At 37.2% G+C, this 16,947-nt stretch overlaps 1 long non-coding RNA gene across 1 annotated transcript; it reads right to left on the bottom strand.

The window, feature by feature from the left end:
* Window positions 1-444: 444 nt before the first annotated feature.
* Window positions 445-15,097, bottom strand: LOC117092095. The gene is made up of 2 exons (XR_004440625.1): window positions 15,038-15,097; window positions 445-1,041 (listed from the first exon to the last, which is right to left on the bottom strand). It is a non-coding gene; the product is annotated as an uncharacterized LOC117092095 (long non-coding RNA).
* Window positions 15,098-16,947: the final 1,850 nt, after the last annotated feature.

Raw genomic sequence — 16,947 nt, 5'->3', positions numbered from 1 at the left:
CCGAGATCATGCCATTGCACTCCAGCCTGGTCAACAAGAGCAAAAGTCTGTCTCAAAAAAAAAAAAAAAAAAAAGACTTCTATATATAGGAGACAAAATGCTATTTGGTATGACAATAAATAACATCAAATCTACCAGAGGAAGGAGAAATTAGATTAAAAACTCTCAGTGCTAAAATAAAAACTTGGTTAAACTGAAAATAACGGTATAGAATTGTTACCTGTTATTTAAAAAGAAAAGTAATATTCTGCCCTGTAACTCAGGTGGCTTCATAAGCATGCTGCATCCCCAATTCTCACATAAAATACTAAAATCTCTACTTCTATCCCCTAGATTTGATCTTTATTACTATTTTTTAACAAAAGGGACTAAAGCCCCTTGGGAAGTGTGGCTGATTGCATATTAAAGGCAGTAGAATGCAGGATGAGACTGAAACATCTTATTGAAGTTAGAAGGCAATGACTTTTATTTTTGGTTTTGTACCTATTTGTACCACTTAGATGTTTATTACTGTGTCTGCATATGTATAAGTGTATAGTAAAAAATAAGTGAATAACAAAATGTAAGTATCGCTTGTTATATAATAAAAGTCCATACTGTATAATAATAATCAGGTTGAAAGCACTGCCACTTTCATGTACTATGCCTTCTCACAGGCCTGCAGGAAGAAACTTACTTAACAGCAACCACAATGGCAAATATTATCAATGACTAGCATATGAAGTGAAAATTCTCTTTCTCTAAACAACTACTAACCACTCATTTAATTGTCCTTTGTCTTACTTCTGATGACCAAAGAAGTGGGAGGTGGGCTTCCTGGGTATCATGAGCATACCTCCTCCTCCAGTCTTTTCACCTGCACGAGCTTCCTGTTCCTCTGGGATGCACAGACAGTTTGTAGTCTCTGGTATATTCTCAACCACGTTATCACCTCCCTTAGATACTCTTGAAGCTCACACACCAAATATCCATACCTTTGCCCACTAAGAAGATGAAAAACTCTTGATGTTATTTCCATTGGTGAACTCGTGGAAGAGCTTTCTGTTTATAAAAAGAAAATCAGAAGGTGAAAAACTCTTGATGGTGTTATTTCTATTGTTGAACTGGTAAGACAGCTTTCTGTTTTTAAAACAATCATGATTTATTGTAGTTACCTATTTCCTTGGTGTAAATACTCCCATTAGGCTGACTGCAAGCTACCAACAGTTTTACAACTGGCTTCAAACCATACCGATGGTCCTGCTTTCTTCATTTTGCCTCATCTCAGCCTTTCTGTGTGGCTTTTTACTTGCAAAAAAAAAAAAAAAAAAAATCACATCTGGTTGTCTTGGGAAACATTATTCCATATAAATTGACAGAACCTACTCTCTTTTTTTTGCCGCTCCCTAAATTCTACTGTCAGTGTACACACCCAGTGTTGGTAGCTGAGGCTGAAATTGCCAACCTGGTATTTTCTACTTTTTCAGGACAGTTTTATACATCGTATTTACCCAGTGTTGATGGAAAGAAAATGAAATAGAAGAGAAGAGGAAAGAAGAGAAAGGAAAGGGAGATAGGATGAGAGGAAAGGAAAGGAAAGGAAAGGAAAGGAAGAAGTATCATTCTATCCTGTCTTTTACAAACTTACTACTTGCCTTGTGTTACAGTCATTTTTGTACACGGGTTATCATTTTTCCAGATGTTAAAAATGCTTTGAGTATTTAATCTGTAGCTCATTTATTTCTATGTCTCCCAGAGCACCTAACTAAATGTCTAGCTTATATAATGAGCCTTCGATAAATATTTGTTGAAAAAATAGAATTTTAAAAATGGAGTAAAAGAATTCACAAGTAAAATTGATTACATAGAAAAAGCTTATTTCAATATCAAACCAAATAAATAAGTAATCAACATACTGATTTCCAGATTTCATTTGTTTGCCATCAGTTCTCCACCAAGCAAAGATAAGTTGATATTGCCAACCTGTCATGAGCTTGCTCTTAACAGTAGGCATATTGCCTTTGCACATTCCTATAGCAGAGAACATAGATCTGACTGCCTTAAAGGAAATACCTTTGTGCTTCGTTGACATAGTCACTCTTAGCTGATAATAGATCCATTCTTTCTTGGAAGACTTGTGCTCAGTGTAATTTTTTTTCATCCCGATAAAAAGGGTAGGCCCCATAGACATGTTCAGCATGGTGAATTAGAATTAGGGTGTGTGTGTGCCCATGTGCATGCATGTGTGTGTGTGTGTGTGTGTGTGTGTGTGTGTGTGTAAGGGGGGGTCTTAATATGTTGTCCAGGTTGCACGTGAACTTTTAGTGTCAAGTAATCCTCCTGCCTCAGCCTCCCAAGTACCTGGGGCTACAAGCACACACTACTGCACTTCGCCATGAATTTGGTTGTGTTACTCCTATCATTAAGGTACTGTTAAGAGCTGTCTATTATTGATGAGATCAGTTGATTCAGTGCAGATGGTTCAGTGCTAAGTTCCTGGAAATATTTTGCAAATTTAACTCAAAATTTTAAAAATTGTTAAGTAAAAATAAGCTATACCTTTAGAAAGAGAAGACTAATATAACTTTTTTGTTATTATTTGCTTGCTTAATGTAGCAAGTATAAATCTTAAGCAATATTACATTTCATTATTGTCTATAAATCATTTAATTTCAATTCTGAGTAGCTAGTCCCATCAACTTAGTGAGAAATTCAACCTCAGTTATTTCTAGGCTTTCTCCCACCTTCAGGTTTGAGCTGAGGTTCTGCGTTTTACTCCATATCTAAGCATTAGGACATTGATCACTAGCGGTATCTGTCCACATTGGCAAAAGCTGAATTTTGCTGCAGCCATGTGATATCATCAGATTCACTGGTGTGCCATTTCCACGCCATGCTTTGTGCTTCAAGAGGATCTTGAACAAGGCTGAGAACCCAAGGTTGGCATCTAAGCTACCTAGTTCACTATGTAAATATGCCCCTTGATGTCCTGCCACACTTTTGAGTGCTTCCAGGAAAGAAGTAAAAGTCCCTTCTGTTCAAGGACAGGCAGACCTGTCCCTTACCCTCAACCTGGAGAAAGCTCTTTTTCTCCTTTGAAACCTTCTGTCTTTCTTGCTTTCACACAGGGATACCAATTTCCTCTCTCTTCAAATTCTATTATCTTCAATGGGCAAACAGAAGCCAGAAAATCCTGCCAAAAACCTTTCATCTGGTAAGGAAGTAGGGCACTTGTTATGAGCTCAAATGAAGGACAGAGGAGGTGGAAAATTCAAGAAGAAAAATTAACAACTCATAATTTCAATTAATATTTTTAAAAACTATCTTTCAAATATCTGCCTTCTGCTTAGGAAGATCTGTATTTATGGATCTCATTCCTTCAAGCTAGGTGGTCTAGCTCTCCTACCCTCTGATTACATCCCTCAACATACTAGCTTCGGTATATTTCTGTTCTTTCTGTCTACTAGCTTTTTGCCCAACAAAGATAACATTTTGCTTAAATAAAGTAGGTAATTGCCTAAGTAATATAACTTAAAGGATACTAGAAAGGCTCATTTCCATTCAAAGATCCTTGTTTCTCTGCTATGAGGTGACTTTGATGCCACCACTAGAAAACTGATGCTTTGGATTAAGGCATACCTACAGTGTACATAAAAATAATCCATGGATCCAACTACTCAATTAACAAACATTTATTAAATATATACATATGGCAGGCACTGTGCTAGGCACAAGATATACCACAGCAAATAAGCATACATGGTTCTCCCTCTCTTGAAGTTTATAGTTTGTTCATGAAGAGAGACATGTGAGTACTTATTTCTGAAATGATTAATTAATTATAATTATAAGTGTCATGAAAAAGAAGTGAAGGTGAGTATGAGAATATATAATAGGGGAACTTTCCTGAGAAAGCAGCATTAAGGCTAAAATCTAGAATTACATGGAAAGGAAGAGAAGAGAGATTTAAAGCAGAGAAAACAGCATGTCTGGAGGTCTTGGAATAAGCAGAATATTGTTTACAATTTTTAAAACAAAACAAACTAAAACACTGAAGAAGACTCAGATGGCTGAAGCCTAGGGATAGAGGAGAATGCCTTAAGATGAGGTCAAAAGGTGACCCAGGAGCTAGAATACTCAGGGCTATGTAAACCATAAGGAAGGTTTTGGTATTGATCCAACCCCTAACCCCCAAATGTCTTAAGCAGAGGAATACATGATCAGGTTTCTATTTAACAATTCTGACTGCTGTGAGGAGGAAGTCAAAAACTGAATATGTAAAACATTATGTCATTATCAGCTATTAGCATTCTAGTCTCTTACATTCTTTCCAACTAGCTGTTGATATAAGAGTATGTCATGAAAGCCCTCAGACAGGACCCTCACAGTTCCACATCCTCGCTGAACTGTAGCATTCACTATCACCCCCACCCCCACACTCCTGTTCTCATAGTCTTTTACTTAAAAATGTCTCTACTTGGCATGTCAGTTCCATCACCAGGATCCCCATTTTAATTACCTGGAGGTCTATAATTCCTTACATCTTGGATATTTAAGCTTCATCTCACTGTTACCATTCATGCCTTGTGACCGTGGACTGGAGTAGTCCTGCCCTTGAACTCCAGTCTAGGGGATGGAGCTTCGTTATCTGACAACAGGTTCACCTGGTAATGCCTATCCTAATATTTCTGGTATTAGGGAGTGTGTCAACACTCCCTAAACTCTACTTTTTTTCCATCCTTACTGATGTTCCCCCTAATTCAAGCTACTATCATTTCTCACCTTAATCATTTCAACATTCTATTAATGCGTTTTCCTTTTTGAAGTCTTTCTCCGAGGCTTTGGTCCACACTGAGGCAAGAAAGATCTTTCTAGACCAAAAATTTTGCCTTGTCATTCTCTTGCTTAAAACTCTTCCATGGTCTCACATTTTTTAATAGACAAACTGAAAACTCCTCATATATCATACAAGGTCCTTCATAACTAAACTCCATTCAGTTTTTGTTGTTGTTGTTGTTGTTTTGAGTTTTTTTTTGTTTGTTTGTTTTGTTTTTTTCAGACAGGGTCTCATTCTGTCACCCAGGCTGTAATGGACTGGGGTGATCATGGCTCACTGCAGCCTGGAACTCCTGAGCTCTTGTGATTCTCTCATGTCAGCCTCCTGGAGTAGCTGAGACTACTCAGGTATGAGTCATTGTTCCTGGCCCCCATTCACCTTTTTGGTCTTGTCTCACATACTCTTCCTTTGTACTTTATGCTCCAGTCATTTTATTTAAGGACCTGATTAGGTGCTGCACTAGCTGGGGTGCTCACCTTATTGAAGCACATTAGAAATATCAGACTTGCTAACTTGGCTCTCTAACTCCTCGGTTTTTGTTGTTGTTGTTGTTTGTTTGTTTGTTTTTGAGACGGAATCTTGCCTGTCACCCAGGTTGGAGTGAAATGGCACAATCTTGGCTCACTGCAACCTCTGCCTCCCAGGTTCAAGCAATTCTCTTGCGTCAGCCTCCCGAGTAGCTGGGATTACAGGCGTCCACCACCATGCCCAGCTAAGTTTTGTATTTTTAGTAGAGACGTGGTTTCATCATGTTGGCCAGGCTGGTCTTGAACTCTTGACCTCCTGATCTGCCCATCTTGGCTTCCCAAAGTGCTGGGAGAATTACAGCCATGAGCCACCATGCCTGGCCCAAATCCTCGTTTAATGCAAAATGTACACTGGTGTTGCTTCTGGAAAAGGAGTCAGCATTATCAAATGTAAATAAAAATATTCTCCCATCCCCTACACAAATTGATTTCTTAAGTATTTCTGCAAAATATATTGTGAGTAACTGCTGAAAGTTGGCAGTAAGCTAAATTTCTAAACCCAAATAATATGTGGCACAGTGCTATTTATCAGGAATGAGTCATTTATTTTATTACCTAAATTTTGCATTTTTAGTACACCTCCCAAGAAGTTCGCTGGCTCAAAACACACACAAACTGAAGAAAGAGAAGAAAACGGGGAACGTTTTGCTAAATAATTCCACAAAATTGACTCTGCTTTGACCCAGTGAAGTGAATTACTAGGTGAATGTGTTTTGCATATAATTTTTCTTAATAGAAAAATCAATTTCTCCCTGGCCCCAAGAAATAAATATTGAATAAATAGTTTTTAAAATATCCTTTTTAAGGGGTGACAAAATGTTAGCGTGCCTTGCGGGCCCTCATTCTTAGTGTGCTCACTCAAGCCCCTGTGCTTTTTCATACATATTTTCCTCTCCATGAAACAAGATACACTTCCCTCCTGCTATTGCCCATTCAGCTTAAGTAATACTCCTTTAAGGAGACCTTCCATCACTCACATATCAGGTAGGTTCCTCTCTATGCTATTCTATCTTTCTATACTTCTCCTATCATTGTATTGTGTATCTGTTCTGTTTGTTGTATATTTGCTATATTGATTGTGTATCTGTTCTTCTTGATTGTATATTTACTCTGTTTTGTTCTGTTCTTCTAGACTTTAAGCTTCTGCCGCAGGAAATTCTGCCTCTGTTTGCTTATATATCCCAGACACCTAGACCAGTGCCTGGAACATAGAAGTTCCTTAATAAATATTTGATGAATAAAAATGAATAAAGGGATGAATAAATATGTGAGTAAAAAGTACTCCATGTTAGAGCTCTCTGACTCTGCTTGAACTGCCCCTTGTTATTTATCACCATGGCCACCTGTTACCATATTATGCTTGAAACTTATGTCTGTGAACTGAATTAATGCAAGATTCCATTACAGCTGCTGTCACACATACCCAGGCACATGACAGTTGTAAACAATGAGATAGAAAAAGTAAATGCTAAGGCAATAGACACCATGAATTAATTTTCTCCTTTATACATTTTGTTTATGGCTAAACCTCCCACATTTCTCTCCAGTTTTCATAGGGAGCCCTTAAGGCACTGGCAAACAATTCAATTAATGTAGCCTCAGCTCTGCAACTCCCTAAGGGCCATAGCTGGCAGGGCTCCAGTGAATTCAAAGCTACAAATAATGTCAGGCTAAGTTAGGTGCCTGGGAAATTGTTGGTATATTAAAAAATAAGGAAAGTTTGCTCTTGGCTGAAACAATCACTCCAGAGTTGCAACAAGTGTTTACTATATGGCAAGCATTGTGTTGTCATACTACAAACACTATTTAATTTAATAAACCCCAAAATCTTAAAGGTAGGTGCAACTATTCTATACCCATTCTACATTCAAGAAAAGTGAGGCTTAGGGAAGTTTAATAAATTGTCTAAAGTCATCTGAGTAGGGAATGGCAGAGCCAGAAACTCAAATGGATTGAATTCCACAATACAATACTTTTTAAGACAGCATGTGTCCTTTTCCCAAAAATATCAACTTTTAGAAGAAATTCGAGCTAGTTTCAAAAACGAAAACAAATTAATAAGAAACATGATTAATCTTTCAGTTCATAATGCTATAATTCTTCATTTTGGGTTCTTTTCAAATAGCTGTTGCATGCTGCACTTTTGTGCTAAATAATTTTTTTAAAAAAACAGAAAAATGTCTCATTCTATTTACATCTAAAATTAATTAAGAATGATTAGGGGCTGGGCGTGGTGCCTCACACCTGTAATCCCAGCACTTTGGGAGGTTGAGGCGGGCGGATCACGAGGTCAGGAGATCGAGACCATCCTGGCTAACACAGTGAAACCCCGTCTCTACTAAAAATACAAAAAAAAATTAGCTGGGCATCTTGGTGGGCGCCTGTAGTTCCAGCTCCTCGGGAGGCTAAGGGAGGAGAATGGCGTGAACCCGGGAGGCGGGGCTTGCAGTGAGCTGAGATTGCGCCACTGCACTCCAGCCTGGGTGACAGAGGGAGACTCCGTCTTCAAAAATAAATAAAATAAAAATAAAAATAAACGAATTATGGTTGCCCTTCCTTCTGAAGACCTTGGAGAAGGATGTGGGGGCAACTATGTTTTGGAGGAAGTAAGCATAAAACATGTTCTATGTTGACATAGCAACCTGCCACAGGAAACAAAGCCAGTGAAGGTGGTGTTGATAAAACTAACATTTCTTGAGCAGATGTATATGCCACAGCCTGTGCTAGACTCTGCGTGGCTCTTTACAAACTGAAAAAGAAGAATTCAAAATAAAAGACACAGTATTGCAGATCAAAACTACTGTCATTTTAATACGGGAGAAAAATGTTAAAAATCATTTGGAATTTTGCAACCATAAAACAAGAAAATTGTGTGAACTGACTAGATTTCCAACATTCACATAGGATCATGAGAAATTGGAAAAAGTATATACCTTTGTTCTGACATCAAGGGCTATATAATTTATGAGGGAGTTAAATCTGACAAGTGAGCATAAAATATAGTAATAGTTCAGAGAAAGGAAACATTTATATAGCTTTTTGTGGTCAAATGAGACAGGCAGCATTTGATCTGTACCTTAAAAGAAGTAGTAGAATTCGATGAATTTCTGTAGACCAAAGGCATAACATGAGCAAAGTAACACCAGGTGAACTTGAATGTGACTTATTACAAACTGTAAGATTTGCCTGATTGGAATTAAGTACATGTTCTGGGGAAAAGTGGGAAAGAGTAGACCTACAAATTGGAATGAGATTATGGCAAGCCTTAAAACAGTTTGTTAAACTGAAATATAAGGTACTTGAAGACCAGTTGATCTTTGCAGTCTCTATCACTCTGCCTATCACACCAAAATCCAATGTGTAGCTGCCCACCCAGACACTGTTCTGTCGACATTCACCCTAGTTCCCAATAGCTTCATGTATAATTGCTGTTTAACAACCCCAACTAGAATTTTAAACAGGTACAGAGGAATTCCACATCTGCTATGTGGACAGAAAAAAGTTGCCCTGAAGGAAGTTTCCCTTTCTAAGAACAGCATCCCTCTGCATGCTATCAAGCTCCTCAATGCAAAGCAGAAGCTTCCCAGGCCCTCAGTTCCTGATTCCTAGGGGAAGGCACGGGTTGCATTCCGTGTAGAGAGCACAGATGGTTAACATGAACAGTGGGTTTCATCAGCCTGCAATGTAAGATGTAACCTGGTAAGCACAGCTCACCCATAAATCCAGCCCGTGGCTATCATAATCCCCCCCAGAGAGTCTCTGTAAATAGAGTGTTCTGTACAGGCAAAACAGTTTTCTTCCTCACATTTAGTGCGGGGTGGAGGGCACCTTCTTCCAAAGGCAGAATAATGTGAATGTGAAAGGCCAGATTCCAGTATAACTCAGCACCCTTCCTGCCAACACAGCAAGCCGCCTCTGTCAAATGTGCTGTCTCACGTCAACAGTAGTAATTATGTGGGAAAAGGTGCTCCTTGTAGCTACCCTGGGCGGCTGTAGTAAAAGATACTGAAAACATGAGCACTGTTAGGCAGTGAATTTGTCACGCTAAGTAGGACAATGCCTAATGGTGATAAGAAAATGAAGCAAACACCTGACATTAAATATCTTTTATGGCATTTTCATAGAAATTGCAGGCACACCTATATAATCCCTAACCACAGGAAGGAATGTGAAAAGAAAAATGTAGTCTTTAGTGACATGGATTTTCTTAGCTGGATGCACATTTGGGATCATTAATAACAACTCTCTTCCAGGTGAAGAAATTGAGACCTAGAAAAGTTAAGAGATTTGCCCCAAGCTCATATAGCTTTTAGAGGCAGAGCACAACTATTTGGACGATGTCCCAAATGTCTCATTTTTTTCCAGTGATGCTATATGCTAGTAACAGCTAAGATTTGCAGTCCACGAAATGATAGGATATATATTATCATGTTTCATCTTTACTGCAACCCTGTGAGGGTAGTATTATTATCCCCTTCACACAGATCCAAAATCCAAGGCTCAGAGAGATTAGCTTACATGCCAAAATAGCTCATGGAAAAGGTTGGGCTCACACCTACATCTTTGGCCGAAGAGTTGGAGTTGGTACGCAGAACCATGTTGCCTATCTTGCAGATGGAACCACACAGAAACCTCCTGTTTTCCCCATTGCGTCAATACAGGAGAATGTAGCTATTGAAAAGAAGCAATTATCAACTACTTCATTCAACAAGCGGTATTGAGGACCTACTGTATGACAGACAATAATCTAGGTCCCAGAGACACAGCAGTAAGAACAATAGACAAAGACACTGCCCTCATGGTGATAGACAAGGAACAAAAGCAAAACATATAGGTGCAGGTGGTAATAAGTGCTATGAAAGAAAAAGAAAGTAATAAGAGGATGGAGATTGTTTAGGGTACTGATTACTAGTTACCCAATGACTCTAGCTGAACCTGAACAAATCAGCATGCACAGATTTTATACACAGTGATATATAAGCAATAGTAACAAGTTCAAGTTCACAGATCCTTAAGAGGTCCACAAGCTATGTTCAGGGTTTCAAAAATAAATAAATAATAAAATCTAAATTAAATATTTAGTAAAAGAAAACTCTAGATAATTCATTTAAAAAAAAATTAAGACAGATTTTATCAACTCTGTGGAAACTCTAGACATAATCACAAATCCTGATTAACAGATACACATGTCATAAAAATGAGGACCCCAATCATTAATCAATGCAATTTTTCTGTTTTAAAAAAATGAATCTTTCCAAAAATCAGCCATAAAAGGGGGAATTGTTTAATGTAGTCATTGGCCATGATAAAATTGTAATTCAACATCTATCCTAGGACAAAGCAGAGGAGATCTTTTGGAAATAAGCTTCACCTTTTAGCATCACGGCAAATCTCTCTGAAAAGAACCAAGGCATGTACTAATTATAGCTGGCTATGCTGTCTGTATTACTCCCTTCTCACATTGCTATAAAGATACTACCTGAGACTGGGTCATTTATTTAAAAAAGGAGGTTTAATTGACTCACAGTTCTGCATGGCTGGGGAGGCCTCAGTAAACTTACAATCATGGCAGAAGGGGAAGGGGAAGCAAGTACCGTCTTCACAGTGGCAGGAGAGAGAGAGCGAGTGGGAACTAAATCATCAGACCTCATGAGCACTGCCTCACTATCATGAGAACAGCATAGGGGAAGCCACCTCCATGATCCAATCGCCTCCCACCAGGTCCCTCCCGTGACATGTGGGAATTACAATTGGAGATGAGATTTTGATGGGGACACAAAGCTAATCCATATCACTGTTCCTGGGAAAATCTGAGCAATCAGCAAAATATACATTGTTTATCGCTTCATAGAATCCTCCTCATTCTCATCATCACTTACGTTTCCCACCCCAGTGTTTCCTCAGAGCAAAGTACCTCTGCCGTGCTGGCTTTCCACAGCCTACAACTGTGGTTCCTTCTTAAGGCTTCTCTCTCCATTCTCAAGATCTTCCTCGGAGAATCAACTTGTCAACATCACATATGTTATATGTTAAATTATTTACTCTGAAAACGACCTGATGAAGTTAACACTACTCTTTTCATTTTGCAGATGAACAATCAAGGTGTAGGAAGATTGATTAGGTATGCCCTAATCACACGGGGATAGTCTGTCCTTACAAAGCAATATTCTAAGTGACTAGCTAATCAATAAAATTAATGGGTAAAATCTATATTTTTACATGATATTGCATTATCAAGACAGCAACAGTCAGAATGTATGTATAAGCTTTGCAAAGAAGTTCATTGCTTATAAATTTTTGCACATTCAATATCATAATGCTAAAGAAACAAGAAAAAATACGAGTTCTCATCATTTTCACAAAAATTGTGTAGCTGTATGTTTTTTAAAAATTTAAAGTTTATAATGATTTAAGTCTGGTTAGGATGAAAAATAAAGTAGATGACAACCTGTGTATTTGGGGATCTTTTCCTGAGAACATTGTTATGTTTATTCTTCCCCTCAAAATAGAAGTACAGGTTATGACAGGCATGTTTATTGTTAAATAATAAAAAATAGATTGTATTTAAATTACACAACAGATTTTAGATAATTTGATGCTGATCCACATGATATGACTAGAGAAATGTTTTGACATCTAGTACTATCAAATTTTATTTCCCTAAATAGATTAATAATTGTTAATAATAGTTCTGGTAATGCAATTTTAGATCTTGTTTAATCCTCACAACTACAAGATGAGAATTATGATTCTCATTTTACATATGAGGTAACTTGGGCTCAGAGAAGTAAAATAAATTCCCAGGTGACAGGGTCAGCATTTAAATGCAGGTGGATCTCTCCCCAAAGCTTGTGCTCTTAAACACTCCAGGGCTTTTTATGTGCCTCACTCTTACTATCAGAACCCAACCCTTACACAGAGTCTGACTTTATTCATCACCGAGCAGTGCCAGGAGGTGTCCAAGACTAGACACAGACTAGTTTATCTTACAAATGAACAATAATACTGGATATCCAGCAAAAGGCACTCTCAGAAGAGATAAATTGCTTAGACCATCACTTTGACAACTCAAAAACATTTCAAGTATTAAACGTATTCTACCACTCATAAAAACGAAGATGAATCATATTCTTGACTTCATATTAAAGTTAAAGATTCTTTTTTGCATGATTTGTCTTAAATTAATATGCCAATGATTCACAGCCCCTTATAATATCACCTTTGGCCTACCATTTTTTATCAACGTGTTATGATAGAAATTGTCTCTTCGGGTTAAGACACATTCATCTGGAGGAATGTTATTATGGTCTGCATAAATAGCACTCGGTTATTTTTAAAGAATTATTTTTTCCATCTGTACAAGTATACTGTTGGTTATCTTGAAACAGGGGACATTACCTACCAGAATTCCTAGCTGTAGGGGACTTATTTAGCCCCCATTCATGACCCTTTATTAATTGATCTGGATCTATTTTACCTCTTTAACAAGTTTTGTCTGACTATTGCCTGACTGTTGTTTTAGTCACGCAAAAAATTATAAGCCAAGATTTTTAAAAAATACTGTACAGATTGCACACTGGGAAGCTGGCAGTGTTTCACACCATGTTCATTCTCTGCAGCACAAATCATCACCACAATAAAGAGCTTAAAACAAAAGCCAAATGCTGCATAAGGAGTACTTTTCCTTCTGAAAAAATTCCAAAATTGGGGAGCATCCTTTCCTCTGGATGCACATGCATAATTTCCATTATTGTTAATGGGAGCTATACATGCATAACACCCATTACTGCTAATGGGAGCTAAGTGCACACACAAGGGTAGAATACAGTGAAATCTGTCTTAGAAAATCACCCAAGAGACTAGCAAAAATCAGTTGCCTGGTAGAGAATGGTTTTAAATTAAAAGCAGAACAGAACTGAGGTTGAAACCACAGGGGAACTATTTAAACTTCAGGGAGCAGTGGGAATTGGCTTCTCTTTTTCTTGCTCTATTCTAGTATCTTGTTTTCCTCATCCATATTCTTGATGAGAACCAATGACCTTGTGATCTCCTAAAGAGATGATCTGGAAATGAATTTCACACCTCCATTGATTCAAATGGTAGGCTTGGGGATCCTTTGGTGGGGGAAGGAATACAACTACTAGATGATTACATCACACCACATGCAAAATACAAGTCACACGGTAGCTCTAATGACAGTTAACGAACCAGGATGAAAACAGTCAAGGAATATTATTATGGCAATTTATATCTATCACTCATTAACCCTTAAAAACATCTGTTCTATTATAATGTTATCGTAAAGATCAATGAAAAATAAACTGGAAAGTGATTTCCATCCACCCAAGTGGCCTTCTGCATTTTTTTTTCAGCAATTCAGGGCATTGGAAACACAAGCTGTTCCTACAATATCTTAAAATAATAGGATTCTGTCCTAGTCCAGTCTCTTCATTTTGCAGGTAAGGAAATTGCAGAGAAATTAAGAGGCTATTTTTTTTTTAACCAAAGTCACAAAATACTAAAGGGAGATCTTAAATCTGGACTGCAGAATTTTTCTGACTCCAGATCCAGTGGTTTAATGTTCAAAAGCACAGACTCCCAAAGACTTTCATCTTTGTTGGCTTTGCACTGGTCTCTGGGGACCAAATGCACAGATGGGTGGGTGAGTTGTAAACTCCAAAAGGGGCCATTCTGGAACTCTGGAGAATTGGGGACTGAATGTTCTGCATGTTACTCAAGTAAGTGCATGCTCCAGTTATTTCTTAAAAGAGTTTTAAATACAAATCTCAGCAAATGTTTTAAAGTGGCAGAAACAAAAAGGCAGTATTACCTCAGTCTAGAAAACAGGAATGGAAATAGTGTGCTTAAGATGACTTTTCTGTTCCATCTCCCACTTCCCAGTTACCCTTCTTAGACTGTAGTTATAAAAGTACCAACAATAAAGTAGTCTTGTATCATCTGTGTCACATACATGACAAATGTTATTTTTGTTATGCTTTATACACGGATGTTTCTAGTTGGCTTTGTTTTGGACTCACTCAAAAATGGGCAGGGGCAGACAAAAATAACGTTGGACATTGGTTATTGTTTGCAAGAACCGTTAATATATAAAAGCCCATGTTACTTTTCCTTACTCTTTTTCCATGGAAGCTGTTCTTTGTTGCCTTGGCTGCCAGATTCCTGTCCCTCACAGGCTTGAAAGGAAAGGAAAGACAAAGAATGGGGGATGGAGAATGTAGTGAGAAAAAAGGAAGAGACAGAAAGAAAAGAAATAGAGAGAAGGAGAGGAGAGTAGAAGAAGAAAAAAGAGCAGAGAAAAAGGCACCATAATGCTTTGGATGGCACGGCATAAAACTGGTGTTTTGGAGTCAAAAGAGCAATAATTTTAGAGCCTGAATAACAGAGTTTTATGATCAGCTCAGCCATTATACTCTATGTGATATTAAATTAAATAAATTTGTGATGTCTCAGTTTCCCCATTTGTCAAAGGAGAACAGAATATTCATTCTATTTCACAGTGTCGTATTAGAAAAAGTAAGCATGAAAATACTTTATAAACCATAAGTAAGTGTAATATAGGAATCCTATGATTGTGATGGCTTATAAAAGCAAATGTTCAGAGACAAAAAGTCACACAAAAGGGGCTGCCTTTGTCCAAGTATCAGAGCACATTTTTATGGCATCTGAACATTACCCTAATTTTCAGTGAACATCTTCATCCCATTTCCATCTTTATATTATAGAAAAGCCACCTAATGAAGAGCAAAAACTTGGTTTAAAAAAACTATATATATATTTATCAGTTTACCCTACAAGGCCCATGGCACATACTTTGACATAACTCTTTCAAAAGGCCCTTGACTAAGAGCAAGGTGGCCTTGGATTGGATTAGAAGTCATTTCTGTTGACTCTCCAGAAAACTCCAAGGAACAAGACCACAGGCATGGGGGTACCCAGAGGCCCATGACTCAGCACAGTGGTTGAAGAGCTATTCTGAAGGTGGCTAATACTCACTGTCTCCCCTCAGCTATTTTCAGAAAAAGAAAGAGAACCCTAATGCGTTCTCTGAAGTTCTGAAATATGTGTTTTTGTTATTTTTGTGACCTATATCACAAACTAGACTTTATTAAACTTCATTGGTGTACATGACATGATATTTTTTGTCTATTCATTTTTTTCTTGCAACAAACTGCAATCTCTTTGAGGGCAACTACTATGTTGTTGTTGTTGTTAATCTGCAGCCAAGCACGGTATAAGCCATAAAGTAGAACTCAATTAATATTTATATGGTTTATTTATATGTGTATTTATTCACATATTTCAATAAATTAAACATCACATAGACACAAGTCATTTCATACAGGCACAGACTAGTTTATATATTAAAATAGTTGTATAATTTATCATTTGCATAATTAATTAATTCATCTGAGTATAAACAAGTGCTCACTAAGTCAACTAGAAAGAACAATTAATTCTATAACAAGCATGAATTCATACCAAATAGTGCTAGAACATCTAATAATGATGTTTATAAAATCTGTTTTGTTGTAGTTCTTAAAAAAGACAAAGGAACAATGGGTTAGCCTTCAGACATATATTTGACAACGATATCTTCTATCAGGATATGTTGATAGTCATTTCGTTTCTAAGAAATATTGTTTCTTACAATTCCATTTAGTGGTTTCTTTTCTTTGATTTGGAGTACACATTTTTCCTTTAATTAATATTACCATTGTATAAACTATGCAACTTCTATTTATTCATCTACTTTAGAGACTTAAGAATAATGCTACTTTTTTCTTGCAGGAAGATGGCACTATTGCTTCACTCTTAACTTATCATGGTATAGTGAAGAAAACACTAGTTAAAAATCAATAGACTTGGGTTTTGGTTCCCAAAACCAAATATTTTGTCAACGTGTGACTTGAAAAGTTACTAATTTTGCTAATCTTACTTACTTAATTACTTATCTGTAAATGTTTTTTGCAATAATTGCACCAGATAATGTCTGATAGGAATATTGTCTATACACTGCAAAGCACCATAAAAAGGTTCATAGTGATAGTTATAACAATAGATACCATTTGTTTAACAGCTATGGAAAGTTAGGAATTGAGCACTCAATATTATTAATCTTTACAATGATTATGCAATATAGGTGTTATCATTCTCATTTACTGGATGAGGAAAATGAGGCTTGGGAAGATTAATTAGGTAACGTACCGGTGATCAAACAGGGATGAAAGAAAAGAGCCAGAATTTCAAACCTAAATTGGCTGATTCAGATATTAAAAGAGAAATACGCTACTGGATTTGGGATGAGTTATTCACAGGAAATTGGAGTCAGTTTGCTTTCATTTGTGCCTCTCTCTTTTTTCATTTCCCTTTTCATTGTACTCTCTAACATCCTTCATTTTTCTAATTTTGGAGGGCCCAGCTGGTGCTAATCTGCATTACATTGTTTCTTATCTTTTTGGGTTTACCTTCACTTTTCCTAATCTGATATATAGAATTTAAGTAATGCTGATGATCATCTGATCCACTTTAGTTTTACTAGATATTAAAGAGGATACACAGAGATAGAAGCAATATCTTAGAAGA

Source organism: Trachypithecus francoisi, unplaced genomic scaffold (genome assembly GCF_009764315.1).
Source record: "Trachypithecus francoisi isolate TF-2019V2 unplaced genomic scaffold, Tfra_2.0 Lachesis_group12, whole genome shotgun sequence".
NCBI lineage: Eukaryota > Metazoa > Chordata > Mammalia > Primates > Cercopithecidae > Trachypithecus > Trachypithecus francoisi.
This window is presented reverse-complemented; position numbering and strand designations above follow the sequence as displayed.